Source organism: Euleptes europaea, chromosome 1 (genome assembly GCF_029931775.1).
Source record: "Euleptes europaea isolate rEulEur1 chromosome 1, rEulEur1.hap1, whole genome shotgun sequence".
Lineage (NCBI taxonomy): Eukaryota > Metazoa > Chordata > Lepidosauria > Squamata > Sphaerodactylidae > Euleptes > Euleptes europaea.
In genome coordinates this window covers 182574956-182594805 of record NC_079312.1, presented here as the reverse complement: position 1 = coordinate 182594805, position 19850 = coordinate 182574956, and the positions used below count along the sequence as shown (strand labels likewise).

The 19850-nt window shown below is 45.3% G+C and overlaps 2 protein-coding genes across 2 annotated transcripts in view; both read right to left on the bottom strand.

The window, feature by feature from the left end:
• Positions 1–1322, bottom strand: part of ELOF1 (elongation factor 1) — a 226365-nt gene extending 225043 nt beyond the window's left edge. The window contains exon 1 of the mRNA XM_056858558.1: positions 1312–1322. The gene's annotated coding sequence lies outside the window, so the exon portion shown is untranslated. The remainder of the gene's footprint in view (positions 1–1311) is intronic.
• The window catches only part of NFIX (nuclear factor I X), a 60774-nt gene that overhangs the window by 7747 nt on the left and 33177 nt on the right, over positions 1–19850 (bottom strand). The window lies entirely within an intron of this gene.

Genomic DNA, 19850 nt, shown 5'->3' with positions numbered 1-19850 from the left:
TACCCTGGGAGAAAAATAAAGAACAAAGGCAATAGAAAAATGCTGCCCGTGCACTGAACAAAGAAAGAATAGATAACAGAGCCAAGGTAGAGAGAAAGAAACAGAAGGGAAAGCACAAAAGGCTAAAATGGTAAGCGAAAATAAAGGCGTGGAACCGCAACAGAAAATAAAAGGCTAGCGTGAGGAGGCAAAGAAAAGAACGGAGTCCTTTTGGTTTGACTCCTTTGGAGCCCCACTTTTAAATATTTGGGCATTTGTGGGGAAACAACCGCGGTCTTCGTCTCAAGGGCTTCCCCCCTTCACCAGCTTTCTTCTCCGCCCACCCCACCTCTTACAAACCTGCCTTCTCCACCCCAAGCACACCCAGCAGAGCAGAGAGAGAGGTTCATCTACAGCCCTACACACGGGGGGCTCCAAAGGGAAACGCAGCCGCTTGCCTCCTTATCAATACCTACATGTCCCTCTGCATCACAGCTGAGGATCTCAAACCATGACTGTGGCCGCGTGGTGGCAGCCCTGGAGGAGACCAACGCGCCACCCATGGACAGCATGTGGGGATGGGCATAGAAGTCAGACCAGCACGGAGCCTCTCCCAACTGCCCACGGCCTGCGTGCAAGCAGCTAAATCAGGGCTTGCCCATTTGTGCTCACAAATCACAGGGTAGAGGTTCCATCGCAGGTTCTGCCACCACCCCGCTCCATAATTGCCTTTGCTGATAGTGGGTACGGTGGGCTGCTTCCCCATTCCTCTCCCCTAGGGTTGCCAGCTCCAGGTTGGGAAATACCTGGAGATTTTTCGGGCAGAGCCCGAGGAGGGCGGTGTTTGGGGGAGGGGAGGGGCTTCAATGCCCTGGAGTCCAGTGGCCAAAGCGGCCATTTTCGCCAGGGGAACTGATCTCTGTCGGCTGGAGATCAGTTGTAATAGCAGGAGATCTCCGGCTAGTACCTGGAGGTTAAATCTGAAATCAACACAGAACGGCAAAGATACCTAAAGTCTCTATATATTGTCACATCAAAGAATCTTAACCACAATTATAACGCAAATACAAAATATGCCATATGAGTCATCAGCTCAATAGTCCAAAGGAGTTCACAATTCCAATAGTCCAAATTTATAATATTTCATTGTCATTTCTTTCTATCTAGGAGAGTGTCCAGGAGAATCCGGAAGACGGTTTTTCTCGAGATTGCTTTATTCTGTTTCGAGGTCTTCTTCAGTTCCTTTTCATATCTCTCCTCTACTATATTCTTAACACACATAATACATAGATGTAAACTCCATTACCTACCAATAAATTGACTATATTATACCTGGAGGTTGGCAGCCCTATTTCCAGACCCCCAGCCTGAGCAACCTTAAAAGCAAGATCGAAGACCTTCAGACTTCTTGTTGTTCCTAAATACCTGGCCTGCTTGGGAAAATACCCAGACTGCCCCCCCTGCCGTGACCTTAGTGACAACCCCCCCAGGGCTCCAAGACAAAGGTGATAAGTCCCTTGCAGTGTCAGGTAATACCTGAGCCGGCCCTTCCCCCTCCGTCAGGCAGATTAAAGGAAGGTGTGCCGGCAGGCCGGCCCTTGAGGTGGACGGGTTCCATCCAGACACAAAAGCTGGGGGATTATTTTTCTATATCTGTGTCAAGGGGGGGGGGAGGTTGTAAGTTGAAGCACAAGAAAAGAGAGAAGGAGATAAAGGGAACATGAAGTGCTGCCCTTCTCCCACCCCGCCCCCCTCCCAAAAACATTCTGAAAGTTCGTCAGGGAAATTTAAACCTCTGGTTTCAAACTCTCATGAGTATGTGCACAAGCCCAGGTGTTTAGGCCTGGAATCCTCCCTTTAGAAAAACTGCCTTTCACTGGAAAAAAATTAAGCAATTAAATATAACATACTTGAAGAAAATAAAGGTTTGTTGTGCAACTATAAGAGAATCCTAAAAACTGGGGGGGGGGGTTTCCCATGAAAAAGACATTGTAGCATGGGAAATTTCCTATGAAAAAGACATTGTAGCAGGTTAAAATTAATTTAATCAACACTAAGTTTATTAAAGACATTCACATGAGGAGAAGGAAAAATTGAGAATGTGAAACACAACAAAGAAAATAAGGGGGGAGGAAGTGAAAGGAAAAGCAAAGAAAAACTACCAACTATTCCTGCAATTAACCTTCTCATTCCTTATGGTCAGAATCACAGACTGGAACCTCAAAAGAGTCCAAGACTGATGCACAACGCTACAATCCTGGGTCCTGGATCAAGTGACCCCCACATTCAGTAGATGAAAGATTAATAAACGATTCTTGTGATCATCCTGCTCTTCAAAATGTCTCGGAGTCTTGGTAGTTTTGATTTAAAGCAGCATCTACATATTGAACAGCAGCATCCAAGAAATATCTTGCATAGGAAGCCGTGATGCCCCTAGATCAGCCGCTGGAAGTACCTGGACTCTCAAGCCCACCCTGACGGCCCCGTCTGTAATGGGATAACAAGAGCACAAAAGCCAGGCTTGTTCTTTGCACATTCTTGACACAAGCGTGAATTCTGAATCTAACTGAATCTGTATATTATGTTAGCATTGGCATCTACTGAACTGTAAGTTACGTATGAAACCTATTGTTATTGCAGTACAGCTTTTGATTTTCCTTTTCAATGCCAACTCGGTACACCTGAAAACAGGCATACTCCTGCATAATCCAGACGGGAAAGGAGGGTATTGCTGGAGGTATCGGTCATTTAATTTAAAAAAAAGTAATGCGCAGTAAACGCAAGAGAAACAAAGGACGGATTGTCAACATTGGCACCCACGGTTGCTGATCGCAACGGGAACTAGTGGGAAACACGGAATCCTCTTGGGTTGTTTTCATGATCGCTACAGAAAACAACAGCCTTACTCGGCAGATTCTCGTTCCATCTCTAGAACGTAGGAGATACATGGGGTTTAAAAAGGTCGCACACACTCGCTTTCTAGGATTCAGTCTGTAATGTGTACTGCGTAGCCCCCATTCATGTCAGCGAGTCTTGTGTGGAATCAGTTTTTAGATGCGGACGGTTCCTTTTAATGAGTCCAACTGGTATCTAACGCAGAAAATGAAGTTTTTTAAATATATTGATTGGTTCTTGTGCGTGTGTGTGTTTGTGTGTGATACACATTATACCCCGCACAAATGAAATGAGATGAATAGGATCTCGGGGAAATGTCTCCCGCTAAACTAAACAAACAGGGGATAAGTAGAAGGAAATAGAGTAGAAAAGTAGAAGGAAATAAAGTAGAAAATGCAGCAAAGCCTTTAGATGGCAAAGCTAGAGGAAAGTATGGGAGAGGAAAGCAACCAAGAAAGAAAACATGGGGGTGAACAGATAAGCGAACCTCCTGAAAGGGGTGGGGGGAGGAGGCCAAAATGAGATAGAGACAAAAAAAAGCAAAAATCAAATGTGCCTCGCTGCCTTACTTGGCTGAGGTCTACAAATCTGAGATTCCCTTTGCCCCCAAAATGAACGACGTAATACATCTCTTCAGCTATCTCCGATACACTGACGAGGAACAGTGCAAGGTTGAATAATTTCTTAAGAACATCCTTTACAAAAGAGACTCTTTCTTTCTTTCTTTCTTTCTTTCTTTTTTTTCTTTCTCTCTCTCTCTCTCGGTCTTTCCCATCGTTTCTTGTACATTGCAGTCCCAAGGGCTGTGGAAATGGGACAGGTTCCTCAAAGCCTTGCAGGGGAGTTATGAGTTTTAATTACTTCAAGTCCAACTTTCCAACTCCAGGTCTAATTTTGATGTCTCTTCCTTTTTAGAAGTCTCTCTCTCTCTCTCTCCCGCTTTCTCACGTTCACTCTTTTCCCAGCTTTGGCTTTCCAGCCAAGGCTTTCTTTGGGTTGTCATAGAAACAGTCAGTAGCACCCTGGCCAACTACTTCCCCTAGTGAATGAATAGTACATAAATTCCCACTCTCCACAGGGCTAGCGAGACTTACCCTATATTGGCCCACGGCTTGCCCCTTCCGTTTCTTCCTTGCCTAGAGAGCCGAAATTGGAAAGCTTTGGCTAACAATGAGCCGGGGGCACTTTATGTCCAACTTGGCTCGGCTCCAGAGAGTGTGCAGAAAACCTGGAGGTGTGCGTCACACTTCTCCGTTATTATCCCAAATTCCAAAATACGGACTTCACCCAAATAAAATGCTGTGATTTAAGGACACAAACTGGAGCTCTATATGAAAAACGCCCAATCGCAAGAGGGATGCCAAGAAAACAAATACTCTGCTAAAGGCAAAGAGCGGCGCTTTCAACCTGGGCACAAGCAAAGAGGACCCTCGCTGTGGTTACCCTAAGCGGACAGAACAGCTCCTTTCTCTCTCTACTCTTCCGTAATCTGATTTTCACCTTGTGCCTCCCTTGCTTCTAATCATCCCAACCCACTCCTGAGCCCGCATCCGAGACTCACTCCTTAAGTTACCCTAAAATTAGATTGAATTTATTTTCACAAAGTAGGAAAGCTGGGCTCCCTCACGTCTCACACCCTCCTCCTTGCATATGACTAAATAAATAATAATCAAAGACCAATTTAACTCTACGTAATAGTTATACCAGCTTGCTTCCCTTCTTCATTCTTCTGGACTAACGCGCAGCGTCTGCCTGAAAAGTTTTTTCCCTCTCTGACCTGATTTAGCACAAACAAGGCAAAACTGTGCAGCAGACTCAACGTCATAACGAACTTGAGTTAATTAATGCTAGGAAAGAAAGACGCTCCCCCCTCAGCCTCTTGAATCATGGTTCACTAGCCAATTTTCTATTTAAAAAGGGAAGGGGGGGAAGCCGACATTCAGATATCTTTTTCTCCTGCCTGAGCAGGGAAAATAAACAATACACAGAATCGGGAAAACCGGCAACACGGGACAGATATGAGCAAGGACACCGTCAAACCGCCAGGAACGTTTCTTTTCTATTTTGCTATAGGCTGACAGAAACGGTACGGATAAATGAGTCAAAAGGTTTCCAAAGTTACAAACTGCTCCATGATTTAACATTAAACCAAGCACTTTAAATGAAAGGAAGAAAGTATCTGGAACCAATGGAAATGTGTACAATTATAAACGGTAGGGGAAAACTGCTGAACTTTTGGCTGCCAGGTCATTAATGCCCTCCGTCTTCGGTTTGGAAGTAGACCCCTCCCTTTCAACACCTGGGTTCAGACTGCAAGTCTGAGAAGCTGTGGGCTCGCAAACTTACTGAAAACGCCTGCTAAGTCTTCGAGCCGCGTTTGGCCCTCTGTCCGGCCAAAGTACGTCTCACAAAGACCGGCTGACGGCGCTGCTCTTGATTACACCTCTCTCCATCCACAAAGATGCCAAGTGAATTGAGTCTGATCTAGAAACTAGCTGCTCTAGCAAATGAATGCTCGAAAAGGAACGCTCCAAGTTACAACTCATGACACAGGACCAGAGCTCCAGGGATATTACTCAGGGGTAGACACTCCACACCCCTCAACACTCAGGCTGGTGTAAAACCTATAGTTGTTTCTATAAAGCATGGCCAAACCCTACTGGGCTACTCTAGTTGTAAATAACCAGTTTATACCGACACGAAGCTCTACAAAATTAGGTTAGGAATTGAGCCCAGCTGTGGTACACAGGAAACATCTGGACACTCAGGAGAAAGCCTGTATTATGGCATCTATTCAGGTTTAATGTTTACAATATATTTAATGGTAAGAAGCATCTAAGTACAGATGAACTGTGATTTTCTAAATCAAGTCAAGTCAAAGTGCAAAGGGTGGTTTGTGAAGTTACAAGGGCATTCGCTTTGAGCGTCCCAGACCAGGTGGACGCAACCACTCTCTCAGAGGTCACAACCTAGAGTCGCGAGTCAAACTGAACGAGCGGATGGATCTCACTGAAGCATTTCCATTGTTTGACTGCACACGTCTTTGGAACATACAGCGTATCAATATTATTCTGCATGCCAGTGGTGTTAGAAGGTTTCTGTGTGAAATGGACAAAGAGAGACTGGATATCACTGGGTTAAGAGAGAAGAGGAGGGATAACTCACGCCCTAGGTAGCAACAAGTTTGGGATGATCCGGAGACTACTGGCACAGTGATAACGGGGAACTCAGAGCTGAATGAACGTGGGAAGCAAGTCCCCACACTGCTTAATGGGTGGAAAGAAACGGCAACAGAATGGTATCCCAGCTCCTAAGGATATACATGTCAGAACATCTGTGGGTCAATTCTGACTTTACTTTTCAGCCACAGAAATAATAAGAGTATCAGAAGAAGCATGAAAGACACAACGCAAAAGACCACCTGACCCAACCCTTCTTTGTTTTGTTGTTGATATAAAGGCCTTTGTTCCTACAGGTAGGTGCACCAAACAGACCATACATGTGGCCTTTTTGCACATAATATTTTACAAACATTTACGATGCAAGCACCAGGTCTCTGGCCGTGGGCTGATGATCGACACTCAGGAACAACAATTTTCCTTTTACTGCTGCTGCTGAACCAGCTCTCATCCAATGCTGGTAACAGGATAGCTGTACAGATCTTGCTTAATACAGTTGATGAATTTTCATATATTACAACGACAGTTGCCAGTCTGGTTTTTATAATTTTGGAGGTAATTAATTGATTCATGGGGATTTTTGGACCAAACTGCCGTACAAGCTATGAGGAGGCTGCAGGATATTTAAACCTATTCAACAGAAACCAAAGATGCCTCGTCCAAGTCCTCCTTTCCATCGGCTTTCCCACATGCACTCAGCTACTTTTCTTTATGTCCTCCTAGTTCCCTCTTCCGCAGTCACTAATACTGCAATTGACTACAGCAATATAACCCCATGCAAGATTCATTGAAGGGAAAGAGAGAGAAATCTACTCTAATATTAAATGTCTTTTAAATTTTCAAAAGAACAAAGGAGCGGGATTGAGGCCGTATGAGCGGCACGTACAATAGGAGCATCCGAGGCTCCGAAACACAGCCCTTCTCAGTCAAGTATCCGCAGATCCCGGCCCTCAGACGCTTCTGCCACAACAAACTCCTTATTCTGCAGTGCGCTTAGTTATTTTTGCTACCAGAGACTAACACGGGCCCTCCCTCTGGAACATCTGCTTCTTTTTGCGGGAGAAAGCGAAAGGCGACCTCACTTTAAAAACATTTTGCTTCATTGCTTGTAAAATGCAACTGCTCCATAGCCTTCTTTGTTCAAACAATTCAGAAGTTACGTAACTCACTACCTGATGCAACTCAGGAAGAAAACTTCCTCTAGTTTTTAAAAAAGAATGAATTAAATAATTTTGCAATGATATCTGGTGGTGGGGGGGTGTTCTTCAACAACAAATACTCTTCAGATTTGCCTGTACATGTTTACAGAAAATACATTGAAACATTCATCCATAAGTGAAATGCAAATGGTAAGAAAACGATGTATGTTTTAAATTGTTAGCTGCCTCAGTGGCCTTTGTAAGGGCAGAAAGACAGGATGCAAATTTTGTAAATAACAATAACAATAATAATGACAATGGCAGAGTTAAAACCACTTAATTTAATGAGCCCATTTCAAACTCTTTCCTCCTCCACTATCCTCATTTTTACTCTAATCTTTGCTCTCCAAAACTCAGAGCATCCTATGAGCATCAGTGGCAAGAAAATTATTTGCCTGTGTTATAATTCAAACTTATGCATGACCAAACTGAGAGGGATTAAGACCAGTGGGAAATTTCTGATTTAAATAAATTACAGTGGAGAGGGGAGATCAAGATCTTGGCCAAGGCAAAGGTCAGCATGCTCGGGTTTGTCCAGACTGCAACTTTAAGACATATAAAGATCTCAGGCAGCAAAGGCCAAACCCCGCCCAGGTGGACTTCACAGGAGTTGTGTTCAATATCCCAGTGCCAATGGCCCTTTTTACAAAACTCCTGCGCCGTTTGCAAAAAGCAGAGCTACTCATCCCATGTGACACTATCAAGTTCAGAACTCAGAAGGCCCTCTCTTTAGGTTGCAAAACTATTAACATCACCTTAAAAGGCTGAAACCAGAGAGATGAGCCGACGTGCCAAGGTATACCAGTTTTGCTAGATTTCCAAGTTAGATTTACAAACAAAATTTTAAAAAAATTAATATTGCTTTGAATTCCCAGGATTAGATTATGCCCAGGAAATTATTCCACATTTAGTTTTAAACAAAACTCATTTCCAACATGATTCTCACTGAAGTGGTAAACCTCTGTCTTAGCTATACGGGTTTCTGCACTCACAGGACTGAAGGGCCAATTCACACAGGACAACGTTGTCACGGCTGCCAAGAGGCCTCTGGGTCGTGCGTGCGAATTCCACACCTCCCAGGGCCGTGCAGGACTGATTCAGATCGGACCACAGCATGTGGGGAGAAGAGGCTGAGGTCATTTTCCTGACCTGAAAAACCCTGTTGGGGAAATGTAATGATGGCTGCACCTCAGTTTCCCCGAGCAGGCAAATAATATTTCCCCAGAATTTTTTCAGGATAGGAAAACAGCAAGAGGGGGGTGGGGAAGGTTTAAGCGCTGTGCATGCCAACTTGAATCCGACCCGCACCCACCAGGAAGTACGGGACTCCCTGCACATGTTTAATCCAAAATTTTCACAATACGCATGAGGACGTTGTAATGTGGAAACCAGCTTTGACCTCTCATCTAGCCTAACACACATACTCAAGCAGTAAAGCCCAGAACTGGACCTAATCCCAAAGGCAGAGGCTTCCGTCCCATTTCAGCAGAAGACCCCCGAGGCAATGGCTCTCTTCCGAACCTGGACCGTTCCATGTCTTTGTGTCTCTGTTTCTCCCTCTGTCCCCGCCCCACCCCTGGAGTTAGACGGATGTCCAAACACGGGTTTCTGGACAAACTGGATTTCGTTTCCTACCCACAACCAGCTCTGCCAGTTCATGAATGCATGCTACAAAAGGAGAGCTCATGTTAAATCACCTGGGCTCTCCTTTGGTTCACTGATGCCCATTAAAACACAGGTTAGATTCTATTTTTAGTCCAACAGAATATTTGAAAGAACAGCGGCAAAAAAGCCCTATCGCAGATTTAACTCCACCTAGCTACCCCCCATTTTGGTTCTTCTCCTCCAAACAATATGGTTCTATAACGCAGAAAACTGGACATTGAATTCTTTTCCAGCGCTTTACTTTTCCACAGAAAGTTTTCCATTTCTAGATATTCGTTCATAAAATTAATCCCAGGGAATGGATGTCACTGCCCACACAATATTAGGCAAGCTTAGCAGTTTAAAAGTTGTACTTAATGTTTTTCGGGTGAATATCCCTAGGAATGGTGTGTGTGAGAGAGAGCATGTATTGTTTTACTGATTAGTTAACAGGGAGGGGTGGGGGGAATAAAACCACAAATACGTAAAATAATCTGAATTTAAAAAATCAAATGATGAATCCACCTCATCTTCAGCACAGGTTAAATTAAAACCGAAGCGAAAACTCTTGTTTTGGTGCTCCCATGATGAATGGGAATTGCAATTGCCAGGCTGATATCGAACCACAGTGCAAGGCAAGTGGCGCTCTGCATGGCGGAGAATGACAGTGAAACCGTGGTGACCCCTCTGCGGAAGAAAGTTGAATTCCGCTGGAAGAGGCGCAGGGACGGCCGTGGCTAGGCCACGCCAGGCAGGGAGTTCTTCTGGCGTGCTAAAATTGGTTTTCGTTGCCTTCAAGTTATTTTCCCCCTTAAACTTAAAACAATAGAGCACACTCTATTGTCTTTAATTTTTTTTAACAAGTATTATTCCAATTAAAAATAATTTCTACCTAAAGCTTTGCATTTATTTTGAAATAACATTCTAAAGATTCCCCCCCCCCCCAATCACATATTTCAGTTCAAATATTTGTTGCTATTTGGACATAAAACCAATGCAGGGTACTTTTTAAAAATTTTGTTTGCAAAGTGCAAGTCAAAATAAACACGTTAAATCAGATCACACTCTATTTAGAGCACTGGAAAATTTTGCGACTCTGGGTTTTTTTTTTTCTTCCAGAAAACCCACACCGATGCTGGCAGGACGGCCAACCAAAGAAAAACTGCCCTCCGCGGTTCCCTCCTTCAGCTGTGAGCACGACGGCCGTCCAAGATCATAGGCATTCTTTCATCCCAATTGTCTATTAGCCCTTTGCAACTCACTGCGCGTGGGGATAAGGATAGGAGGGCAGGAAGCCACATCGTGGGGACATCTTGTTTGGGGGGGGGACAGCATTCCACGGCTGGAGAGGGATTATGGGCAACCTCCAAAAGGCTAAACAAAATGCAGAAAAATATGGGAATGGCAAGGTTCTGTTGCACCAAATGAGGGAAGGAAAGAGGTCTGCTGATCTGCTGATATTCACCATTTTATCCTCCAAAGAAGAAGAAAAAACCTGAAGCGCAAATTTTAAAAAGTTCCCAAATGGGCCAGGTGCGGGAGGGGGCTGCTTCACCATAATTACCTAAGGGGAACAAGCTGTGTTGAAGGGCCCATCTTCTGAGAGAGAGATCCATTATTTTAATAAGGGGACTCCGTAATGCGCTTCGATTGCCTCCTTTTCTGATGGGTGTACCAAAGGGCCACATACTCAAAAGGAACCAATTGTTCAGCGCCAGTTTCCAGCATATCAACATTCTGTGCACAAAGCGACAGACAACGTTAGACCCGCAAAGAACAGTGCATGCTTAAGAAAACCTGCCAAAAAACCAAAGAGTAAATAATTTTCACAGGAATTACAGGTGTTGATCAGCTGGGTTCCAACGGAGCAGGGCGTGGCTCTTATCAGATTGCCCCCAGGGCACACTGGGGAAAACCAACAAAAAGGGGAAACTATCCCATTGAAAATATAAAATCAGTCATTAATCAACTGTCTCTCTGACACCGAACGGAAGACACGGATCCCTTAGAAGATTAAGAGCAATGGAAAAGAAAGTTGTAAGAAACGTTTTGCGCCTTAAATTTGGTCGCAATTTAAAATTCTGTTCTGTTCTGCTCCCGTAGTTTTACTATCAGTGATCCCACGATAAAATGGGATGGGGACCCCAGCCCCCCGAGCAGGTGGTCTTTTAATCGTTTATCAAATGAAAGAGGATGGTTCCTGACACGGGTTGTTTGCTCTGATCTGAATGCTGTTTATTTGCTTACAGATTTAGTTGCCGACTTTCTATGCAAAAAGAGCCACCGAGACAGATAACAAGTAAAAGCAGAACACTAAAAAACACATCATAAAATCGATTAAATCCAATGATCCAGTGATTAAAAGTACTTGTATAGAGCAGGAGGGTCACTGAAGGAATACCAAATGAAACCAAAAGGTCGTCTCCTGCTGGAAGAAAGTGATGGAAGGGGAAAGACGAAAATCCTTGGGGTAGGCGTTCCAAAATTTTGGTGTTGTGACCAAGAAGGCCCTCCACCAGGTTGCCACCCACCTAAACTTAGTAGTCATCAGGGGCACCAGTGGTCAAGTAGGGGCCCTTTTGGGAAGTGGGCATTCTCGATGCTTCCCCACAGCTTTGTGGTGTTTCATGGGTCTCCTGGGTTTTCTTTCCTGCAGTCTTTCCCAAAGTTGTAGCAAAGCTGAGGTAGCACCCATGCCAACAGGAAAGTCTGCATCTTCCTGCTCCCGCCCCCCTTTAGCCCCACAGTCTCTGCCCCAGCCCCCATGGCAGCCATTATCCTTCCACATCACAAGTAGGCTTTTCTGGTTCGGCTTCTAATCAGCAGCTCAAAATTACTCTATCCACTTCTCAGAATTTCCAGCTTTGATTTTAAATAAAATTAAGTCTCTAGCTAGTCCCTTTCCTTATTTATCTATTTATTTTATTTAAACATTTATATACCACTTTTTCCTCATAGTTCATGGCGGCTTACAATAATAGTTCAAACATTTTCGGTTAAACTCAAAAATATATACAGATATTTTGCCATCAAGTCACATCTGGTTTATGGCGACCCCATAGGGCAGTGATGGCGAACCTTTTAGAGACCGAGTGCCCAAACTGCAACCCAAAACCCACTTATTTATCACCAACATGTCTTTGAACAGCTGGGCACTCGGTCCCTAAAAGTCCCCGCCGCCCAGCTGGGTGGCGGGGAGTCAGGGAAGGGGGGGCTTTGCCCCCGCAGGCCAGCTGGTTGGCGGGGAGTCGCGGAAGGGGGGGCTTTGAAGCGGTCCGCGTGCCCACAGAGATGGCTCCGCGTGCCAAATCCGGCACGCGTGCCATAGGTTCGCCAACACGGCCATAGGGTTTACAAGGCAAGAGATGTTCAGAGGTGGTTTGCCATTGCCTGCCTCTGCGTAGCAACCCTGCATTAGCTTGGTGGTCTCCCATCCAAGTACTAACCCGGGCTGACCCTGCTTAGCAGCAAAGTTCTGATGAGATCGGGCTACCCTGGGCCATCTTAGTCCACAAACAGAGGTGGTTGGCCATTGCCTGCCTCAGAGTAGCAACCCAGGTATACCGTCCATATACTAACCAGGGCTGTCCCTGCTTAGCTTCCAAGATCTGACCAGCCCGGACCATCCAGATCAGGGCAAATAAAATAAAACAGCAAACCCCAAATCTCTCCCCCTGCTTTCCTTGCAGACAACTGCCTCTTATGTCCACAACAAAAGGGGTAGAAACCTTTTTTTTTTTTTAAGCTGAGAATTCACAGAAGCCGAGCAGTGTGACAACATGTCAATTTTTAAAAAATCAAAAGGCACCTTGGCGGCACGTGGGGAATGGCCAGCATGGGGGGGACTGTGGCAGAGAAAATGTGGCAGGACCATGCGTGCAAAACAGAGCCGGTTGATGTCTGATTCGTGAGATCCTGTGAGAATCCCAAGAATCTCCCAGCTGCTCCTTCATAAGGGTGTTTCTAGGCATCATGACTTCAGACGTACGTTTTTACTACTAGCCTGCCCTTTTTCTTAAAACTGCTTTCTGAACCTAGTCCAGTCAAAGAAGGTCTCGCGTTTCCTCCAGAAAGTGCTGGGGGCTAGCCTCAAGAAGGAAGGATGTCCCCCCACCCCGGCTCAGCCCTTGAGGAGGTCTTTCAAAAATATATTAGGTAGAGGGAACACTGCAGCGCCACGGCTGCTTTAATGGTCAGTGCCATGCCGGGCCTGATTCTGGAGGGGCAGCCCTTCTCCAAAAAGAAATTTGGGGGGGGGGTACTCTTCTTGAAGCTTGCTGAGAAGAAATAGTTGGGGAAGGAACTGGGGACAAGATGAGAATTCTAGTGCGGGTTTTGCTCATAAAGCTAGGAAATTATATTTATTTTTAAAATGTACGCCTTGCCTTCCCTATTTAATTAAATGTTCGTTCTATTTTTATATTTTGACGAAAGCTCACGCCAAATCGAATTAGAACATCCAAACCAAAACACAAGAATCCACAGCAACAGAGACAATGAAGAAATTGAAGCTAACAATAGTCCTGGAATAAAATCGTCGTTTGAACCTGGGTCCTAAATACATGCGTGGGCGCCTGGCAAACGTCTTGGGAAGAGCATTCCTCCTGGGAGGAGCCACAACAGGGAACGCAGCCATTTATTGAGCCATTTATTATTTACACCCCACCTTTCCTCTTGCCTCAAGGTGGCTGGAACCTCACCTTCCAAAGAGAAGGCATGTGGCGCAGTCGTCCAAAGGACGGAATAAACCGCCCCGTGGCGCAGAGTGGGAAGCTGCAGATCTCAGGTGGAGATCCTGGGAGAGCCCGCATGGTGTAGTGGTTAAGAGTGGTAGTTTGGAGTAGTGGAATCTGATCTGGAGAACCAGGTTTGATTCCCCTTTCCTCCACATGAGCGGTGGAAGATAATCTGGTGAACCGGGTTGGTTTCCCCACTCCTACACATGAGGCCAGCTGGGTGACATTGGGCAAGTCATAGTTCTCTTAGAGCTCTCTCAGCCCCACCTACCTCACAGGGTGTCTGTTGTGGAGAGAGGAAGGGAAGGTGATCGTAAGCCGGTTTGAGTCTCCCTTAAGTGGTAGAGAAAGTCGGCATAGAAAAACCAACTCTTCTTCTTCTTCTTCTACTGCCTGGTCCTTTTAACTGGAGAGGCCGGGGAATGAACCTGGGACCTTCTGCATGCCAAGAAGAAGCTCTACCACCAAGCCGCGGCATCCCAAGTCCACTATAGAAAGCCGGGGCCCTGTGTTCAGCTTAGTGGTCACAAGATGTGGAATGACTGCCAGTCCGTTGGAATGACAGAGGAAACTGACTCAGCTTTCCAAGCAAAACTACGACTCACAAAAATCGAATAGTAATACCTCAAAATCAGTTATGTTGCTCTGTAGCCTTTTAAGATTTAAGTTGGACAAGTATTTCAGTTCTGATGCTATCGCTGTTTGCTTTCTTATATACCTATCGTTTTTTGCTTCCATCTTCCTTAAATAAACTTCTCCTAATCTAGGAATATTTTGGAGTTTTGCCCCTGGAGTTCAGCAGTTCTGGCCAATATAAGCCCCCAGCTTCTTGGTTCAACACTTGCTTGACAACAATAGCCTTTAAGAATAAATTTTGTATCAGAGTGAACGCTGCATCACCAGTTTCACATCCCAACCAAGTATTCGCTGCGCTGCAACCTGCCCTCGTTTTCCTTCTCTGTCAGGTGAGTTGAAGGTATTTGCTTTACAATCCACCCGTCTAATTGTCTTTAAAAACATGTTGCCAGACCACTGGTGTGATGTCGTGGTTAAGAGTGTTGGGCTAGGTAAATGTGGGAGACCCAGGTTCAAATCCCCACTCAGACCACCGGTGGGAGGTTTTTTGGGGGGAGCCTGAGGAGGGTGGGGTTTGGGGAGGGGAGGGGCTTTAATGCCATAGAGTCCAATTGCCAAAGCGACCATTTTCTCCAGGGGAACTGCAGACCTAGGCGAAAGAGAGGCGAAGCCCAGACAGCGTGGTCTGCCAATTCAAACAGAATAATCGGCTTGGTAACAGGATTTGAATCAAAGAGACTCTGTGGAGCAGTCAAGATTCTCCTGTATAGCAAGATATAGAGCAACAGACTTCTGATGAAGCCGATAAAACGCGAAACCTTGTATAGTCTGCTTTGACTTGACAGAGGTGTTTTGGAAATTGTGTGTGTGTAAAGTGCCTTCAAGTCGCAGCCAACTTATGGTGACCCCCTTTTCGGGGTTATAAGTTGATATTTAAAATTATAAATCACCTTTTCGGAAAATTATATAATTTATTACATTCAGGTGTATAAGTGGTATTTTTTTCCTCTCTCTTTATATAACTGCTCCTCAAAGCAGCTCCGTCGGATCGTGGGGCAGAGACGCACGCGGCCGGACTCCTACCGACAACGGTGTTCTCCATGGCCTGACCAACTTGCTTCCTCGTTTTATAGAGAGAAATCCTACTTCATTCAGACTTCAAATGAACACAGCCCTCCCCAGAATGCGAGGAATAAGGCTCTAAAAATGTCAATATTTTCTCCAGTTAACAGCAAAGCCAAAGAACATTCTGATCTCTCAGCCCAAAGTATCCCTGCTGCCTATTTGCCAACAGTCCCTTCTAAACCTGCCTCTCGCCCTACCAAAATACACTCACCAAACTCCATTTCAGCCTGCAATGCCTCATGTGAAAAAGATCCACATGTCTGCCTATAGCAAAGCTTCTTGGATAGATTCAAACCCTGCCGAAATGGCAACAGCAACAACAAAATTAATTATTCTCATTTAATTTAATCCTCATATCCTATTGCTTTAGGGCACAGTTCAGCTTCTGGAACCAAGACCTGCAGGTTTCTGCCTGAAATGCATTTCCTAATTTTTTTTTTTAAGTCCCCTTTAAATACAGCCAAATATCAAAGTATTCATGGGCAGAGGAGAGCCATAATTACATTTTAAAGTGATGAACTAATGTATTCTTCTCCATTTCTTGTTTAAAATAAAAAAAGAGGGCAACGCAAAAAAAAGGGGGGGAGGAATTCCTCAAACAGATGCCAGATTCCTAGGTGGTGAGAGAAAGGAAACAAACGCAGCACCAATTCGTGCAAGAAGGAAGATTTCATGGGAAAATCAATGCGGATCTTTTAAAATCATATTTCACGTCTCAGCGTCTGAAGTGGATTGTTCTGCAACCGTAACATGGAAGAAATGAAGAGGAAATAAGCTTCCTGGAGTGAATTTACACAACAGTAAACTAGACCAAGGTACAAAGAAAAAATTATACTGTAATTAATTTCTACGTTCTGCACTTCCGTCTTCTTTTCTGCTGCTTATTCGGTGGCCCAGACGATCAGATCGCGTAGCACAAAAGGTAGCCAATCTACCGTTCGAACCAAAGCTTTGTTGTGCCAGGCTAACACTCACTTATTTGTGAGAAGGATGCCCAAAGAGATTGCTCAGAAGCCAACCTGAGACCTTATCAGGGACCAACACAGTGGAATTATAAATGTACCGCAGAACAATATAATAGCAAATAATGTTCTACCACTATGGCAGTGACTATGCCAACGCTACCTTTAAAATGCCCGTCAGAAATTTGGAACTGGGGCGTTAGATGAGCAACGAGGCAACCCTTCATAGAGTTAAGAGGCTTAACCCTGGAGTAGTTGCATCATAAGAAATAATGCACCTCTTAAGTTTGAAAATTTCATTACCGACCCAAACCTTCGAGAGACCAGCGTTTGTTCCCCAAGAGTCTGACATGAATTTGAATTAACCCACTTTTAAAATATCTTGGCCTGTGCACCCAATGACCGAGAACCGCCTCTCCCGGGATGAGCCGGTGCGGCAACTGCCCTCTGCGGAAGTTTTTGCCAGTGGTCCCACGGGCGTTCTGCCACTGCCGGGTGGCCACTCCAGCCCTGGGGAGCCGTCTCCCGGCTGAACTAGCCCGAGCCGAGCCCCCGCGACACTTTTGTAAGGGGCGTACGTCCGAACTTTGAAAGAGGGCCTGGGGTAGGGTTGCCAGGTCCCCCCTCTCCTCCGGTGGGAGGTTCTTGGGGTGGAGGTGAGGGAGAGATTGTGTGCGTGTGGCCGCGCTGACGCGATCGTCTCACTTCCAGTTTACACCTGGAAGTGCTGCATCGCAAGGGGTCTTTACCATTCAAACCGGGAGTCTGAGTGGTAAAAGGCCTGTTGCGATGTGGCGTTTCTGGGTGTAAACTGGAAGCGACGGCGCGGTGGGCAGGTGCGCATGCACGCGTTGCCCGCCGACCCTCAGCTGGTCGACGGGCAGCCAGGTGGATTGGCGGGGGTTTGCCCGCCACCACCTGCCACTTGGCAACCCTAGCCTGGGGGTGGGGGCCATGAGATTGCATCACAGTTGGTCAAAACACGGGGGGCGGGCAGAGGGTGTAAAATACGATTCCTTTATTACGCTTGCTGCCTGTTTTAATGTTCTGATGCTTTTAAATGGCTTAGAGAACAACCCTAAGTGGGCCTAGTAAGACTCCTATTCAGGTCTATTCAGTGGGGTTACCCCAGCAAAGTGTTTTTAGGATTGCACTGCTAATGGTGTCACCTGCATTTGTTTGGGTGAAAAGGGGGGATATAAATAAATAATAATAAATAAACATACACTCAAACCCCACTGTTACCCATAATACACACAAACTCAAACTTCTACATCTTGACCCTGCTGTATATTTAGCAAATATACTAAAATAAGGCACTGGGTTATTGTAGGTGTTTCTTTCTTCTTCTTTTTAAATGCAATCAGTGTATTATAACCCACAAGCCATACAGAAGCAGAAAAAACACAAGTTATTGGATTAATTACCTGCCTAGACTCAACATACTTAATTTAATCTAGTATATCTAACCATTCAAGGGTTAGAAATTGAGTAAATTATACACAGGACATTAACTCAGCCCGTATTTTCATTGCAGAGAACTGAAACTTAGCTACAGAGACCACGGTTCTCTTAAAATTCAACCCTCTTGATTTTCTTCTAGGTCACAGAGATGGAAACAGCTGCTGTGATATTTATTACATTTATATACTGCCGTTTAGTCAGTGTGTTCAAAGTAGTTCACAGTGTAAAATAATTACTTGCGCTTTAATGAAAGACAGCAAAAAGTCACCTGAACCCCCGCATCGTTTGCTCTCCTATTGAAAGGAAGAGGTTAAGAAGAGTGTTCTTCATGCCTCTGTAAACACTGCTAACCCACAAAGGTTAAGGAAACAACACTTTTCTTCTTTAACAAATCTCTGCTTTTCATTACATAGTGCCAATTTTTTTTTAAAGATGAAGGAATATACTATACCAGATTTAATTCGGATGTTCAGAACTACCTGTAACCAACACCAATTTCATCCAATTCCATTTGTTATGCCAGTATAACTGAAGCCACTATGGGGTTCTAAAAAAAAAAGGTAAAGGTCCCCTGTGCAAGCACCGGGTCATTCCTGACCCATGGGGTGACGTCACATCCCGATGTTTTCTAGGAAGACTTTTTTGTTTTATGGGGTGGTTTGCCAGTGCCTTCCCCAGTCGTCTTCCCTTTACCCCCAGCAAGCCGGGTCCTCATTTTACCGACCTTGGAAGGATGGAAGGCTGAGTCAACCTTGAGCCGGCCACCTGAAACCGACTTCCGTCAGGATCAAACTCAGGAAGTGAGCAGAGCTTGGACTGCAGTACTGCAGCTGACCACTCTGCACCAAGGGGCTCCAAACTATAAATATTTGACTAAAAAACCACGGAATCTTTAATGAAGAAGAAGAAGAAGAAGAAGAGTTGGTTTTTATATGCTGACTTCCTCTACCACTTAAGGGAGATTCAAACCGGCTTACAACTGCCTTCTCTTCCCCTCCCCACAACAGACACCCTGTGAGGCAGGTGGGGCTGAGAGAGCTGTGACTAGCCCAAGGTCACCCAGCTGGCTTTGTGTGGAGGAGTGGGGAAACCAACCCTGTTCTCCAGATCAGAGTCCACCGCTCAAACCACCGCTCTTAACCACTACCCCAAGCTGGTAATGAGGTATTAACCCACAGGTAAGCTGGTTAGCACAGGCTGACTCCACTGGCTCTCCCCACCCCCCAGGAATGAAAAGGAAAAAAGGAATGTCTGGCCCGAGGAGAAGGAAATATTTGGTTTATCAGGCCTTCAAATAGGATGTTTCTGTTTCCTCCTGCAGGGAGACAAAATGTCAGATAAGAACCAGGATCAGGTAGGAAACCCGACATGTTACTGTGGGGTCAGGAGCCAGGATGCAACTTCCTCCTCTAAATCAAAGTAGCTGAAGGGATCTGGAATCCTACGGTTTGTGGAAGAAAGACACTAAAAATAGTTTCCAAAGCTACTTTATACATACTTCATTGTATGATCACAGGAGACAACGAAGCAGAATTGGGGGAGCAGGGGCTCTCCCAAGTGCATTTATAGTCCCCCAGCTAAGCACGCACAACTAGAATGTCAACTTGGGATTTTCCAATGAAACTCACTTCTTGGTCTCTTTTCTCTGCAGCTGGCCGTGGCTTGATCCAGACCAGTTGGTACCTGTTTTGAGGTCACTTATTTTTGAAGCCACAGCACATCCCACCTAGCCTACGTAACCTCTTCGTCCAGCCCCGATAGAGACTGCAGCAGACTTAACACGCCTGAAGTCAAGCGAAGACAAATTTTCTTCCACTCAGGGACAAGAGGAAGAAAAACTCTAGCTCTATTGATCATTGAACCAGCCCCATATGAAGAAGTCAGGACAGGCAGCCATCGTGTTTCATACTGAGAAACTGACCCTTCCACTAGTGCACACACACACTTTTAACAGAGACCGATCCATATGTGCATTAAATGGGAGTGGTGGAGAGAGTAGTAGTAGTAGCAGTAGTAGGGTTGCCAGGTCCCTCTTTGCCACCAGTGGGAGGTTTTTGGGGTGGAGCCTAAGGCAGGCAGGGTTTGGGGAGG